General features: G+C 45.3%; 1 protein-coding gene across 2 annotated transcripts in view; it reads right to left on the reverse strand.

Moving 5' to 3' along the window:
- Positions 1–16,959, reverse strand: part of ARMC3 (armadillo repeat containing 3) — a 153,005-nt gene that overhangs the window by 103,163 nt on the left and 32,883 nt on the right. For both annotated transcript variants that reach the window (XM_029077674.2, XM_039913886.1), the window contains one exon: positions 13,770–13,881. The gene's annotated coding sequence lies outside the window, so the exon portion shown is untranslated. The remainder of the gene's footprint in view (positions 1–13,769; positions 13,882–16,959) is intronic.

Genomic DNA, 16,959 nt, shown 5'->3' on the forward strand with positions numbered 1-16,959 from the left:
TACTTCAGGCAAAGAAACACTGTTCTTAAATGATTCCAATTTTGCCGGGCTCTGCTTCCCTTCAGTTATAAAGATGCTGGCAGTACCTATCTTCCCAGTTTGATCATTTCAGAATGCCGGTGACATCAGCAGCCGCAGCCACAGAAACACCACAGTTGAGCACTGTCGTTAGCACTTGCAGAACATACAGTGAAGATAAAAAAGAGATGGCCCCTGCCCTTGAAGAGTTTATAATGTAATGGGGGAAGTAAATTCCAACAAAGCAGGGGCTGAGGTTTTGGGGGGTTTTCTTTAGGGTTTTTTAAGTAACGCAGACCGATGTATTCCTGGGTATCATCAGTATTATTTAGTATCTATAAAGAATCCTGTAGATATGAATACCACCAAAGCAGCTACATCCTGAAGGCAAGAGCCCTTCTGAAAACAAACATTCCAATATTCTTTCAGTGCTAATACACCATAATGCACAATAATAATTTCATTAATTTTTACAGTGGCAGAGATTTATCAAACAATGGCTGTAGGCATTGCAAGAGAAATCCAGCAATGTAAATGTAATATCTAATAAAGTTTCCCGGGGTGCATGTGGAAACAGACAGCACAACACAAAATAAAGTGATAAGAATTATCTGCAGAGGACTTGAAACATTCATGACAGGTTACAGAAGATGGGAATCTAATGAAATTGATTCCTTCCCGCAGAAGCAAGCCACGGCTTATTAAAATGATGCATTTCAGTCACTGACCATTTCTAGTGGGACTGATTTGGTCTCTATTAACTATCCTGGAGGCAGGGTCATCTCTGGGGTGTCATTTGGCTGGGGCAAGTCCCTCATGTGATATCAATGGTGAGGCTCTAAAGAGAAGAAGTAGCTCTGCCTGTAAACTGCCCCCTCTCCCAACAAAACCCCGGAACCATTAGTTGCAGGGCCGATCTAGTCCTGTACCAAGGTACTCTGGGACCTGGAACCTGGGACCCGGGACCCAGGACAAATGCTCCATTTCTCCCAACCCTCAGAACAGCCCTGCCTCTGGTCCAAGAGTTACCGGATTCTTCTGAGAGAGTGAAAGTTTCCTCCTGAAGACTGATCTACACAGCCCTGCTGCTATCAATCGTAACTCCTACTTTTAGACCTCAGTCGACTCTTTCGGGAGATGACAGGCCTACGAGTTGGCTAGCGGCTGCTTCCTCTCCAATATGAGACCTGTAAACTCCCTGCTTCATGGCTGTTTCCATGAGGAGCGGGCACATCCGCTTTCAACGGTTTTATCTGATGAGTGATTGGCCACCAAGTGAGAAGCTTGTCTAGGGGAGCATAGTACCGCTGGTTCTTTTGAGCTGGGCAAGCACAGGCCAACCTGCGGATTCCATGCCTAATGGCTCAGGTAAGTAGGTTAGAGAAAATAATATTCTGTGCTATGGTCTACTACAGATGGAGTAGAGGGTGGGGGATACTCTACCCTCTTGTTCTTCTCTCCTGGGTTTTGCACTGTCTCTGGGCCTGGGGCCATGGGAGAGCTGCATCTCGCCCATCCTGACAGGCATAGAACCTGTCTGCTAATTCTGTTGTACTGTACTCTCCCAAATGCTTAGTACAGTGCTTTGCACATAATAAACGCTCAACAAATACCACTGATTGATTGATCTATGAACTTTTTACCACCACTGTCCCATTGCGAAAATGACAGGCAGGGGTGAAGCACAGGGATTGTGACCGACCTGCCTATTCGGTATCTACTCCAATGCTTAGTATAGTGCTAGGCACAGAGTAAGTACCCAGCAGCAAATACCATCATTATGACTGTGAGTGCGTGGCATCGCACAAACAGTATCGATCATACTCCTCCTCAGGGCCAAAGTATTCTCCACCACTTGTCTGCTAGGTGACCTTGGGCAAGTCATTTAACTTCTCCGTGCTTCAGTTACCTCATCTGTAAAATGAGGATTAAGATTGAGTCCCATGTGGGGCAGGGACTGTGTCCAACCTAATTACCTTGTATCTACCTTAGTGCTTAGAAGAGTGCTTGGTACATTGTAAGTGCTTAGCAAATACCATAATTATTATTACTATTATTATTATGGCTGGACTGAGGGAAGGCTCCATAAAAGACTCTGTAATCTGTGTGTGTGTGTGTGTGTGTGTGTGTGTCTGTTGTCCCCCTCCCTTTTGCTTCTCTCCTCTTTCTCTCTCTCTCCGTGTCTCTCTTTCTTTCTCTGCCTTTCTGTTTTTCTTTCACAATGTGCCCTTTTCTTTCTGCCCATCTGCCTTTTTCTTTTTTTCTCTCTCTCTCTTCCTTGTCTGTAGTTTGGCTCCACCCTTGGGGCCTGACCCTTGATGCACTTTGAGCCCATTAAATATGGTCACCCCAGGGTTAGGAAGTGGATTCAAGGATCAGGAGGTTGGTCTGGAGTTTGCAATACTAGCCAAAGTCAATGAAAAAGCTTTCTGATGATCTATGTGGATTACCCTTCAATTAACTGATAGATTAAATCACTGTGAGTGCTTAAGCACTGTTTTCACTGATCTTTCTAACAGTTTGTAGAAGTCAGGGGAAGCAAAGCTCCACTGAGTTATTTCCTACCAAGATGCTATTTTTCAATGACTAATTGATTTACATTCACAACTGAGTGGATATGTTTCACTCACTTTTCAGGAAAACATTTGAGAAACGCTTGGCACTGGCTCTGTGATTTCCTACTTTATCAACCAACATTGCCAGCACCAAGTATTTAGGTGTTTGCTTAACTGTCTTTTAGTGTGAAAGATGAAGCTAGTGACCTAAAGACTGTACCTATGTGAGTGAGTGTGGCTGAGAAGAGGGATGTGTGACTGGCAATTCTTTCAGAAATGAGGACGATGAAGAGGATTGGAATGAATGAGGAGCATTGAGAAAGCTCTCCATTTTACTGATGAAGAAAATGAATTTTGGTGAGACTGGAATTAGCTCCCCATCTAGATCTGGTTTTAGGAAAGACTGTACTAAGTGCTTGGCAGAGTCCAATACAAAAGAATTAGCAAATAGTTAAAGGAATGTGAGAGTAGATGTAAATAATAAACATAAGCGGATAAATAAATCAATACCAAAACCCCCCCAAAATCCAGATAAAGCAATGAATGCCAAGGTGGCCAAAGAGGATGACCGGAGGGATTAGTCTTGGAATATAACTCTGCTGCTTGTTCATCTTTCCCCTATTCCTTTTTGTAAATTAGATTTGCTCCCTGCATGCTCTGTCACTGCATTCTGAACAACAGCTGTCCCCGTGGCAGGGGCCGTGGAACAGACTGGAAATTCGGGCCTCCTGTTTATTAACCTCCGAAACACAGGCTAGAAAGTTCAAAAACGCTTTGGTCGCCTAATGTCGCGATCCCCTAAAGGAGTCAGGATGAAGGAAAAGCAGGGAGGCCCATATACCGAAACCTCTAGGGCGAGCAAGGAGGAGTCAGTGATTCCCAAGAGCCTCCGGTAGCAAAGGCAGGTGGGCAAACAGCGGCATGGCAGTCACGCGACTTGGGAAACAGTGGGTGGCTTTGCCCTGAGCTCTCTTCATTTCCTAATTTGTCTCTTTGTGTTTTTTTTTTTTTAATGGTACTTGCTAAAGACTTACTATGAGCCAGGAACTCACTTAGTCCTGGGGTAAATACAAGCAAATCAAACCGGACACAGTCAATGCTCACGGTTTTAATCTCCACTTTATAGATGAGGTAACTGAGGCCCAGAGAAGTCAAGTCACTTGCCCAAGTCACACAGCAGACAAGTGGTGGGGTCGGAATTAGAACCCGGGTCCTTCTGACTCTCAGACCTGTGCTCTATCCACTAGGCTACGCTATTTCTCTTGTAAAATGGGGATTAACTGTGAGCCTCATGTGGGACAACCTGATGACCCTGTATCTACCCCAGCGCTTAGAACAGTGCTCTGCACATACTAAGCACTTAACAAATACCAACATTATCATCATTATCATTATTATTTAACATGAAGAAGCGCCAACCTATGCCCCATTTTTCCAGGAGGGGGCAAAATAAGAAAGTTGAACGTCCAAGTTGATGGTGATTCTCCATTTATGCTTCTTCACTGGGAGTTTCTTTCCACACCCATTTGAACTGATCACGAGTCTTCCGATCAGGGTGGGTGAGTCCGATGGAAGGTTCTGTTCTTGGGACTTTAGTCCGAGAACCAGGGCTGCAGGAGAGGGGAGGGCGATTGGGTCAGCACTCACCTGAGGCCCCGTGCCAAAGTCTGGCCGCGGAGACTGAGATGACAGTGCTGTCACTCACTGCTCCCCTCTTCGCTGCCAGGGCTGGACCGCCCCCTGGGCCTGGGCTTCCTTCTAAGAGGCAACGCTGTTCTGGCCCAGAACAAGGAGTCCCCAGCCGTGGGAACTCCACATGTAGCTGCCACGTCTCCGGCCCCCTCGTGCTGAACTTCTGGGACTATGGCCTCATCTCAGAATAACTGTCTCATCTTCCTTTCCTGTCTCTTTTTACCCCACGCCCAAATGTTCCCAGATTTGAAATTAAAAGTTGACCTATAGGTGCGAGCACGCAAACACATACAGACACACACACCTGTTTCAGAAATGAACCATCTTTCTGGATCTCATCTTAATGAGAAGCAGTGTTGCCTAGTGAATAGAGCATGGGTATGGGAGTCAGAAGGACCTGGGTTCTAATCCTGGCTCCTTCACTTGTCTGCTTTGTGACTTTGGGCAAGTCACTTCACTTCTCTGGGCCTCGTTCCTTCATCTGGAAAATGGGGATTAAAACTGTGAGCCCCTTGTGGGACATGGACTGCATCCAACCTGATTATCTTGTATCTACCCCAGGACTTAGTACAGTGCCTCGCATATAGTAAGTGCTTAACGAATACCATTAAAAAAATGGAATTATCAGTCTGGACATCTCAGCTTTTCCTTACCTTCCCTTTCTGCCTCCCTGCCAGGTTCTGCCGTCTGCTTTCTGCCCGGTTGTCATATTACACAGGCACTGAAGCCAAAGCTTTTAAAACATGGCTGCAGGCATAGCTTAGGTTTAAAAAACAAAAACAAAAATCGTTGAAGTGGCTGAAAAGCTTAGATGGACTGTTCTTTTCCCAGGGGCCTCTTGGTCTAAGTCATGAGCTCATGCTAGTCAAGAGGAAGCTGCTCTAAAGTTGTAGAAAAAAAATTCTACTTCCCTTTGACATTTGGTGGTGATTACCATCTGTTTAACCATCTCACACTGCCGAGGCAGTCAGCTAACAAACCACTCTCTTCACAAGTTTATTCAAGCATTTTCTGTAGAGCCAAAAGGACTGAAAATTTAAAACTCCTAAGACACTAGAAGTGTCTTCTAAACAGCAGGAGGCTCAGTCTAATTATAGGGAAACACATTAAAAAATGAATCTTGCAGCCCTGAAAACATGGGCAGGAAGGAATCTCCAAAATGTAAAAAGGACATGCCCGGGTTCTGATTTTCTTTTGCAGACTGATAAAAATCATATTCTTCAAATAAATAACATGAATCTTTACACTGCAGAATAATCGTTTGAAGTAGAGGTTGTTGCTGACTCTTAACCTTTTACATCCATCCTTCAGAACAGCATTAAGTGAGGTGTAACGACTTCGGTGTCGGAAATGAAAGCCTGGGATCATATATAGCTTGGCTCTGCACAAGCAACCGGAACTGCAGAGTGAAAAGAAGAATAAGAAAGTCTCACAGGTTTCTTCCTGATCCAGGCTTAGAGTTAAACTAATTAAAGGGGACTTGCTAACGAAGCATTTTTATCTCAAAACCAGCCAGAGGAACTGACTAAGGAAGACAGGATTCATGTAGACAAGGCAGCATGGAAGTGTGGTCTTGGGCATACTCCTGACTGGCATAGCAGTCTGGAAGATTGACAGTTGCTGCCAGAAAGTGCCAAGGGAGCTTTGCTGCCCTTCTCAGCCAGCTACCCACCTGCTTGAACTCTAGACTCTGGGCTATAAGCTCATTGTGGGAAGGGAATGTGTTATCGTTGTATTGTACTCTCCCAAATGTCTAGGACAGTGCTCTGGACACAATAAGCACACGATAAATACGACTGACTGACTGACTGGAATGGCTCTGAAATCACCCTCGTTGGCAAAGGACAAGATGGACTCTCTTGGCCAGTGATGTGGATGTGAGGATGGAAGGGTCCCTAGGATGGTTGCAGAGACTGCTGGACTGTGGGAAGATACCTCCCTCGTGGCAGCTGTGTGTGCACAATTAAGGATACTGAGGAGTTGGTTCCGAAGCTGAGTGCCCAGTGCAACTAGGTCTGCCAATGACAGCTGAGCTTAATACTGATAATCATGATTATATCTGTTCAGCCCTTATTATGTGGGAAGCACTCTTCTAAGTACTGGGGTAGATACAAGTTCAACGGTTCAGACCCTGTCCCCCATGGGGCTCTCGGTCTAATTAGGAAGCGGGACAGATATTGAAGTCCCATTTTACAGGATGAGGAAAATGAGGCACAGAGAAGCGAAGTGACTTGCCCAAGGTCACATAGCAGGCAGGTGGCAGAGTGGGAATTATAATCCAGATCTTCTGGCTCCTAAACCTGGTGCCCTTTCCACTAGCCTACAATGCTTCAAGACCAGACATCCATTGCCTTACTTGGCTTGGTCATATCCTAGGCTAGGTCACCTCTCAAGGCCCTGCCCAGATCTAGATTATAAGACGACAACAACAACAACAAGGGATAGGGGAAACTATAGAGAGTAGAGCTGCAGTGAGGTACAAAGTGCCCGTGCACTTCACGGACTGATTATTACCCCATACCCAGATTTCTTAGACCACTGCATGGTAGGAAAGACAATGGCAGGAAAGGCAAGGGTGGGATAGAGAGGTAACAGGAGACCCAGTAAGGCAGGTCATCCTGGGCCCTACCCCCCACTCTCTTCTGCACCTTCCCTTATCCATCCCCCAACCCCTCAGGGACTCACCATGCTGGTCTGGAGCTGATCTTCCCCTCTATTCTGTGAGCTTGTTGTGGGCAGGATTGTGTCTGTCTGTTGTTATACTGTACTCTTCCAAGCGCTTAGTATAGTGCTCTGTACAGAGTAAGCACTCAATAAATACGATCGAAAGAATGAATAAACAAATCTTTCACAAACAGCTTGATGTTGGGCAGCATATCGACGGGGGTGCCTTTCTGAAAGGTATATGGCGGGGGGCACGTCAGTTCGGGTCACTCTATCAACTGGAGTAGCGCGTAATTCCGGCAATATAACACCCAAGACTTGAGGTGAGAAGGGAGAGGGATGGGGAAAGAGATGCTACGGCTCATTAAGCCTGGAATATTTTTTTCAGTCATAAATGCTGGCTGGGTGACAAGAAATGAATTTTCTTCAGGTAGGTGCAGCCCCTAGTGGGTTCGCGGCTGTGCTGGATTACAGTGGCCCCTATTGTTAACCCTCACTTATAGGGAAAGAAGCCCCAGCCCACACACGTTAACGGATTTTACACAACAGCATCGGAGTCAAAAAGCGGGTTGAAGTCTTCCATGCTATCAAACAAGCCCCTTACTCAGCCATCTCTAAAACAATATTCCTGGTACATTTGCCAAATATCCCGCCTCTGGTGTAAGTTGCCATTGCACCTAATGGGATCCCTAGCTTTAATATCTGACTTTTTTCCTGCTGATTAGCTTTGAGAACAGCACATTTTCAAGTTTTGTACAAGATTTTTCTACTGTAGCTAAAGGTTATAGAAATTTTCCACTGTTAATGGAAGTGGATGGGTTTCTTAGAGGAGAAAATTGCTCTTCTTTGAAGCCAGAAATAAAGGTCATTTCAGTAATTTATGCATCAAGGGGTCTATTTTCTACACTTTTGAGGGCATCAAAGTACCTTTTTTCCTTTGTGTATTCTTTGATAATATGTATTTTTACAGTTCCTCCAAATGTCAGATCTACAAGGTTTGATCTCTTGTATAGCTTCACATTTTTCCAAACAAAAATAATTTTTAGGGCAGCTAATCCAGGGAAGAAAAACTATTATCATGCTCCTCAAGGACCTGTAAAATGACAAAATAATTGGACAATCTCAATGATGGCTAAAAATTTCAGCCTTAAAAAGCAAGGGTTTGGGGTTACTGGAGAATGAATGTCTCCAAAGCCTAAAGACTTGTTTGTACTTGGCTCTGAAGAATGTCCCAACCAGTGGAGATCTCAATACTCAAATTCGGGAGGAGACTGGTGAGCTTGACCGAGATTTATATGCTATTTAGTAGGTAACCATGTTTCAGTGAGTTGTAGTCGCCAAGTCATATGAATGCCTTCAAATAAAGGTCAGACACACACAAAAACACACACTTACAGAGACGCTTATACACATTCTAGGATTTTCACCCCTTGACTTCCCTTTAATAATGGTCAGAATCCTTTTATTCTGCGGGAGGCTCCTTGCCAGCTATCTAGTCTAACCACAAAAAAACCTTGGCATTTTTTGCCTGTGTCTTCCTCTTGAGGGCTGGTTTCTGATGGGAGACACTCTTGGTCTTCCTGCTGCATTTTACTATTCGTGGCTCCAAACTTTCTTCTCTCAAGACCCTAGGTTAGCCTTCTCAAAGGCTGGCTGCCAACAGGTATTGACAACAGATGGGCTGGGGCTCTTTGCTGAGTTTTAGGGTCTTTAGCTGGAAAACCTATCCACCTTCATTTTTAATCTCCCCAGAGAAAAAGGGCAGTCTGATTTCCCACAGATAGGCAGACAAAGGACCTTTCAGGAACCTGTTATCCATTAATCTACTTTTACATTTCCTGAGTTTTTGAACGTCATTGTCTTTTCCCTCTAACATTACTTGAGTAACTTATTTGGGACAATTCAGCTATGAATTCACTCAACCCTTCTTGGGCAACATGTTGCCTGGGTAGTAGAATTCAGTGTGACCTTTCTACACTATCTTGCTGATGAATATCTTTGCTTGGGTGAAGGACTCGGGTATATAGAGGTAGTGTGACCATGGAGAGTGCACGGGCCTAGGAGCCAGAAGGACGTGGGTTCTAGTCCGAGCTCTGCCACATATCTGCTCTGTGACCTTGGACAAGTCACTTGACTTCTCTGTGCCTCAGTTCCCTCATCTTTAAAATGGGGATGAAAAGAGTTAGCCCTATGTGGGACAGGGACTATGTCCAACCTGATTAACTTGTATGTACCACAGCACTTAGAAGAGTGCTTGGCACATAGTAAGTGATTAACAGGTACTATTATTATAATTAGTTTAGGACTGCTCTGTCTTTTCAAATTTGATTTCAGAGCTTTATCAGTTTATTGTTTTCAACTCCTCACAGTTCGGATACTTTGTGATTTACACCCTTGGTCCTTTCAGCCCCACCTGCATGGTGGGCAGTAACGTTCCCACCAGTAGTAACTGAACATGAAAGCCAGCGTCGGCAGTCGGGGCTTAAGTAACGGCCTTTGCTTGAGGTGCTTGGGCTGGTTCCTCCCGAAGAGCAAATACTGGAGTTAATCTCATAATTAACCCCCGCACGCCCACACTACCTTCTGGGTTGGTTTGATTTTGCAGGGGTTGTTTCAGTTTTTCCGCTGGTGTTAATGGCTCTATTTATGGCAGAGCCAAGTAAGCCAATTCAGGAGCCCGTGATAAATTATTGAGGTGGTGTGGATGAGGCACCCGGGGGGTATGGCCAATTGGAATGAAATTAATTTGACTCCAGCTGAGATGTTTTCTTCATTATTATCTCATGGAGGTGCCAAGCCTTAAATGATGAGATGGATAATGGGGGAAATGCCGTGCGCTGCAAGGTCCATCTTCAGTGGCAATGGAGCCACACTGCCAGAGAGACAGTTGTATTTATTGGGCACTTACTCTGTGCAAAGCACTGTATTAAGCTCTTGGGAGAGTACAATGTAACAATAAACGGACACATTCCCTGCCCACAATGATCTTACAGTCTAGAGGATTAGGAGTAGCTCGCAGGGTTAGAATCATTCAGCAAATACCTGGTGTTCCATGGCTGAGCTGTGGCGTGAGGTGGAGGTGGAAGGGAAAGAAACTGCACGCTCTAGCATAAACCCCATCTCTGACTCCGTTCACAAATGATGTCACCTGGCGGGTAGGTACCAGGTGACATCTTGGGCACTTGGACCTATCCTATAGAATATGGCGTGGCAATGCCCTGGACATGTCCCATTCACCTCTGCCTGAGCAGGGGTGGCTGGGTTGGGGCTCGCTGCGGCACTGGGGCAGGGCAGGATCCACCCAGAATCCACCCTCTCCTGGGTTTGGGGTTAATCGATTTTGTGAGGCTTTCCCCAGGGTGCAGGACACCAACTCTTCACCCAGCAAGATATCACTGGGCTTTGGCTGCAATCGGTGGTATCTACTGAGCACTTGCCGTGCGCAGGGCAGTGTACCAAGCACTTGAGAGAAGACAATATAACAATAAACAGATAAATCCCTGCCCATAACGAGCTTATAGTCTAGAGGCAGCAGAGAGAGAGGGAGCTTTCTGGACACTCCAGGACCTGCCCCATGCCTGACCCTGACTCATTATGCCAAGGATCTGGAATAGGGAGGCATTCCTGGTTCCTGTAGACAACCAGACCCCTCTAGTATCACAATGAATTCCCTGGTGGTACTTTCCTTCCGCTCTCCAGACTAAGTGGCCCGACCCCATGGCGGGAGTTGTTGGACAGGGGTCGGGGGAGAGTCTGCTGGCAGGTGGTCCTAATGAGCAGCTGCTTAGGGTATGTCCGAGGAGGGCAGGTCGTGGCCGGACAGCTGCAGGGGAGGGTACCCACCTCTTGATGGTCTTGCAAGTAGAGTTGGAGGGCCAGGTCTTGGCCAATTTAAGACCAGCAACCCAGCTTGGATCACTCTGCCCACCCAGGAAGCTTGGGGAAAAGAAAACACTTCCTTTCCCAGATCGCTCGTGTTCGCTTTATCGCCAAGTCAGGATGGCAGCTGCTAGAGACTCAAAGTGCAGTGTTGTGAGAGTGGGTGCCACCGATGGGCTGGGAGGGTTCAGCTGGAGATGCCCCCCCCCCCGCCCCGCCCAGCACCGCTGGCTACATCCGTCCCCCGGTTTGGACCAGGGCGGCTGACCTTTGGGCCCCACTATCTCCTTCCCAAAGATTTGATCCCCTCTCTCCCATAACCCTAATCTGCCTCCTCCCCAAAGCTCTGTCTCGCCTTCCTGTTGTCCTGTCCTGCCCCTCCCAAGCGTGGGCTTCTCATCTGCCAGTCACATGCACGGTGCAGTGGACAGAGCCCGGGCCTGGGAATCAGAAGGTCATAGGCTCTAATCCCTGCTCTGTCACTTGTCTGCTTTGTGACCTTGGGTCAAGCACTTCATGTCTCTGTGACTAAGTTACCTCATCTGTAAAATGGGGATTGAGACTGTGAGCCCCATGTGGGACAGGGACTGTGTCCAACTTGATTTGCTTGTATCCACCCCAGCGCTTAGGACAGTGCCTGGCTCATAGTAAACGTTTAACAAATACCATCATTATGCTGGGATTTTCTCTAGCAATGGAGTGGAACTGCAGCGAGTGGAAGGAGTCCAATACTGGTAGGGGAGTAATTGTTGTGGGGAATGTGTGAGCACATTCAGCCATGCCTGAGGCGAGCTTTTGGTGGGGGCAGGGTCTGCAGCGGTGCCAGGACCTGCAGTGGTGATGGCAACTCATAGGGTTGGGGCGGCACTGTGGGGCGTTGTTGGAGGGGCCCCACTGCTGCAGCCCCGGGAGCCCCCGTATTACTGGCCCTGAACAAAGAACACCAGCGAAAGGACACAGCAGCAACAAGAAGACAGGAGGGAGCAGGTGGGAGGTAGACTCCCTCACTTTCTATAATGTCTGTGCATTTGGATCTGTACCTTTTGGGCACTTGGTTTTCACCCCATAGCATATATGTACATATCTATAAATTACATATTCTAAATGATTTATATTAATGTCTGCCTCCCCCTCTAGACTGTAAACTCACTGTGGACAGGAAACATTGTATTATAGTCAGTTGTATCAGTGTGGCATAGTGGAAAGAGCACAGGCTTGGGAGTCAGAGGTTGTAGATTCTAATCCCAGCTCGGCCACTGATCGGCTGTGTGACTTTGGGCAAGTCACTTGGCTTCTCTGTGCCTCAGTTACCTCATCTGTAAAATGGGGATTAAGACTGTGAGCCCCAACATAATTACCTTGTATCTTCCCCAGTGCTTAGAAGAGTGTTCGGCACATAGTAAGCGCTCAACGAATGCCAATATTATTATTACTATTCTTATTCTCATATTTGGTAAGCACTTACTATGTGTCAAGCACTGCTCTAAGTGCTGGGATAGATACAAGTTAATCAGGCTGGACACAGTCCCTGTCCCACATGGGGTTCGCAGTCCAAGTAGCATTTGTACTTTCCCAAGCGCTAAGTACAGTGCTCTGCCCCAAGTGCTTAATAAAGATCACTGATTGAGACAGCACAGAAAGGAGGGAGGGGGATATGGAGTTCAGTAGCAGATAATTGGGCTGGTTAGGGAAAATACGCAGTTGTTTGTTTGCAGGGCTGAACTAAGTTCAACAGTAGGCTGGAGGGAAGGTAGAAACTTGGCAATGAGCTTTTCTCCTTTGCGAATGGCTTCAAAGAAAACAAAGACTGCAAGACTGCAAAGTGGGGGGAGAAAACTATGACAAGTGGATGATTGAAGAGACAAAACTCATCTAAAAATACCAACGTTTCTTGCAAGATCACTTACTGAAAATGTAGCTGCAAACACGAGGCCATCTTCAATTGGCAGTAAACCAACTGAAATCGATGAAGGAAGGAAACATTGCTGAGGACAACAAGGCTCTCAGCCTGTGTTTGACTACTCTCTCAGAAGAACAAAATACTGAGATGGAAGAACTCCAAGCGAATTCAAATGCTGGACACTGTACCCCTATGTATTTCCAATGCACCTTTCGGCTATAACATGATTAGGGAATGAACGAACAGTCTTCCAACAGTGCAGGAGTAAAGGTAATTAAGTGCCCACCTGGTGTACCAAGAGTTTGGGAAGTACAAATTTAAGAAGTGGCACTCTATTGCACTAAACTTTTAGAAGGTTTTAGTACAATGCTCTGCACACAGTGAACTCACAATACAATTGACTGAATAATTAATTTATATCTACCCCAGTGCTCAGAGCAGTGCTTGACACATCGTAAGAACTTAACTATTATTATCATAAAATTGATCAAGACAGTGGATTCAGCCCTTCCTTTCTTCCTTCCTTTCTTCCTTCATTCAATAGTATTTATTGAGCGCTTACTATGTGCAGAGCACTGTACTAAGCACTTGGAATCCCTGCCCATTGACGGGCTTACAGTCTAATCAACTCTCCTTCCAGACTCCCTTCCTGAGAGTGATTTGAACAAGATACATGTCAGAGCTCCCTGGGGTACATATCACTCTGCCTTGCTGATCTAAATACACTCTATTTTGTTTAGGTGATAACCTCAGAAGATTTGGAGGTTCAATTTGAATAAGCACCCAGCAATTTTTTTTTAAATCCCAAAACACTCCAAAGAATTCTTTGCTTTCCCTCACAATACCTCCCTTCTTATTCCTTCTTGGATAGATCAACGGAAAAACCACGCCTTTCAAGTGTCTCCAAACTGGTTCACATTTCAAGTTGAGTTACCATTCAACATGCCTTGGGGTTATGAAATTTAGAAGGTACTGAATTTAGCAGCACTAGAATGACTGAGGGGAAGTCATTCCACAGACAGGGCGTTCAAAGGTAATAGAAAAGAGACAGCCAAACTGACCTTTTGGAGGATTTTCAGGGTCCTGTGGAGCATGGGAAGGGAAGTCTTGAAGAATTTTTCTGAAGGACAATGTCTCAAGCACCATGACAGACAGGCATCCTGAGATAGAAACCTGGAAAAGAGAATCTTTTTCAGAGGAAGGAAAAACTGAAATACTATCTTGGTTTACTGCCAAGGACGTGGGAACATTTTGGCCATGATCTTCTGAAATCTTTTACTAAGTTTGAGTTCTGTGCATTTTTTAGCGGTGTATTATGCACCTACTCTGTGGTAAGCACTGGAGTAAATACAAGATAATGAGAACAGACGAAGTCTCTGTCCCACACCTGACTCACACAATCTGTGGAAAGGGTATTCTTCCTTTGAATCTGAGACACTAGACCACCATATCATCCACCAGCTCTTCTTTGGCTATCTGGGATCCAGACTGAAAACAGGACAAAATCCTCGCTCATTCTGCCTTGGGCCATGTGGCTTCCTCACCCGGCTGAATAAAATATTTTCAGCATGTGGAATGTAAACAAGGGCCCTACTGTTAGCAATTCCGGACAATTTGCTTGCAGTCTATTTTATTTATATTTTAAGGCAAATTTAAAATTCAAAAGCATTGCCTGCCTGCATGCTGCAGGTAAATAAATCAGAAATATAGATTCAAACATGCAGCTGATTAGTTAGCTCAGACAGCTCCTGGGTAAATGGAAAGAAAAAAACTATTATGCTCCTGGCTTATTGCTTCTCTGCAGGCAATTCAATTGTGAGGGGGCTTTAAAAGCAATGGCTTTAGTCATTTTGTGTTTTCACCAGTTCCAATAACTGCTAAAGTGGGACTCCTGGGTAGTGGCTTCTCTCTTCCAAAGCACTACAGAGAGAAAAAGACATGGGAAGCAATTCTGGGTGGGGGTAAGCTCTTACAAGAGTCAGCAACAGACGGATCTGCACACATGAAGTGACTGAAGATGGTGGGAGAACCAAGCTTTGTTTTCTAATGCATTATCTGGTGTTGATTGGGAGAAGCCATACACCCCCGGACTGTGGAGCTGAATGAAAAGTCACACCAACACCTGTGGTGAGCAGCTAAAATGATTGATTAAGAACCAGCGACTGAATTCATTTCTCATGGTCAGCTGTTAAGTGATTTCTGGGAGTGGGGGAAAATGCCGGATGCCAAATGACGGACTGATTTGTCTTCTAACAGGCTAATCTCGGTGATGTTTCTTATGCAATGACAGTTTGCATTTTGTTCCTATATGGATTAATAAGAGCCACTTTTGGAAAATGTTTGGAGACCTGACCCCTGAATTAGAGCTTTTTGAATTTCCTTGATCTTTTTTCAAAATTTGCTTGAGATCTGGAACGTAGCTCAGTGGAAAGAGCCCGGGCTTGGGAGTCAGAAGTCATGGGTTCGAATCCCCGCTCTGCCACTTGGCAGCTGTGTGACGGTGGGCAAGTCACTTCACTTCTCTGTGCCTCTTACCTAATCTGTAAAATGGGGATTAAGACTGTGAGCCTCACGTGGGACAACCTGATTACCCTGTATCTCCCCCAGCACTTAGAACAGTGCTCTGCACATAGTAAGCACTTAACAAAAACCAACATTATTATTATTATCTGGAGGACAATACCAGCTCCTGCAGACAGAGGTGAGGCGGTTTCTGACCCAGCAGCTGAGCACTTGTGAGTTGGGGCCTGTAGGCTGGAGCTGCTACTCAAACCTATTAGGTTACCAGACCAACCAATTACCCTCCTTGGGTTTCGTGGACTGATACCAGCTGGGTCACGTAACAGGGAACCTCCAGGGGCCTGTGGGGGAAATCCTTTAGGCCCTGCAGGATTAGGCTCCTGAAGGATTGGATGAAGAATTCGATTGAGCCAAACAAATCATTCGGATCATTAGGTAGAAGAAAAGCAACTTTCTCTAAGTGGGGAGATTTGAAAAAGATGCCATCTGAGAGGGAGATGGAGAGGCAAAAAGAAGACAACATGACATTTGGTAAGCTGCAGGGGGGGAAAGGGGGAGAAGAAAAACATCAGTTATTTGGCATTCTACCGGCAGGGTTTTAGTTTTGCTCCATTTCTAAAAGCCTCTGGCAAAGGGACAGTGGAATTCCCTGCTTAGATATATGGAGCTTTGCATCTAGAAATAATAGAGGCTTTAGGTGGAAGATGATACCTTTACAGGTGAGTTGTTGCCTTAAAGCCTAGCAAAATGCATTTTTAAACTATTCTTATTCATGAATCATCCCAACTTTTTCATTTTCCCATTATTCTCTTTTGTACTGTGTTCTCTAGTCTTCCCTTGCATTTCCCTGCAGTGTGTTTATGAACTAAAGTGTTAATTCTATGAATCAATGGTATTTTTTGAGCATTTACTATGAGCAGAACACTGTAATAAGCACTTGGGAGAGTATAATACAGTACAGGAACTGGGTGGAATCTGGGCCTGATTTGGAAGCCAACAGAATAATAGTCTGATCGATCTCACCAATCAGTGGTATTCACTGAATACTTGCTGAATGAGCACTGTACCCCTGGGAAAGTACAATACAATAGAATTGGGAGACATGATCCCTGCCCTCCAGCAGTTTATGATCTAAAAGGGCAGATGGGTATTAAAAAATAAATTACAGATAGAAGAAATAGAGGCTAAGGATATGTGCATAGGTGCTGTGGAGCCGGGGTGAGTAACAAAGAGCACAGCCATGTGCATAGTTCTTTTCATGTTCACATATTTCCTTAAAAAAACAGCAGTGACATTGATTTGCTTTTCAACTTATTTTGATATATTCATCTTCTACACATGGCCAGTGTAGCAAGACCTGTATGCATGGCAGCTTCACTTAGAAATATCGCCAGATTTTTCTAGGAACCAGGACCTTGATCCTGGCAATTCCATCTTGTTCCATCTTGTTATTATGGTGGCAGTGTAACCTTGTATAACGATACTAGGACTGGGAGTCAGATTACCTGGTTCTAGTTCCAGCTCTGCCACTTACTGGGAGGTGAGTCACTTAACCTCTCTTTGCTTCAGTCTGACATCTATAAAATGGGTATAAAATATCCGGCGTCCCTCCTCTTAGATGTTGAGTCCTATGGGTGACTGGGATTGTGTCTAATCTGATTACCAGAGCACTTAATACTGTCCTCTGCCACAGTGAATGTTCAATAAATAGCACTAATGGATAGTAAATGC

This window comes from Ornithorhynchus anatinus, chromosome 13 (genome assembly GCF_004115215.2).
Source record: "Ornithorhynchus anatinus isolate Pmale09 chromosome 13, mOrnAna1.pri.v4, whole genome shotgun sequence".
NCBI lineage: Eukaryota > Metazoa > Chordata > Mammalia > Monotremata > Ornithorhynchidae > Ornithorhynchus > Ornithorhynchus anatinus.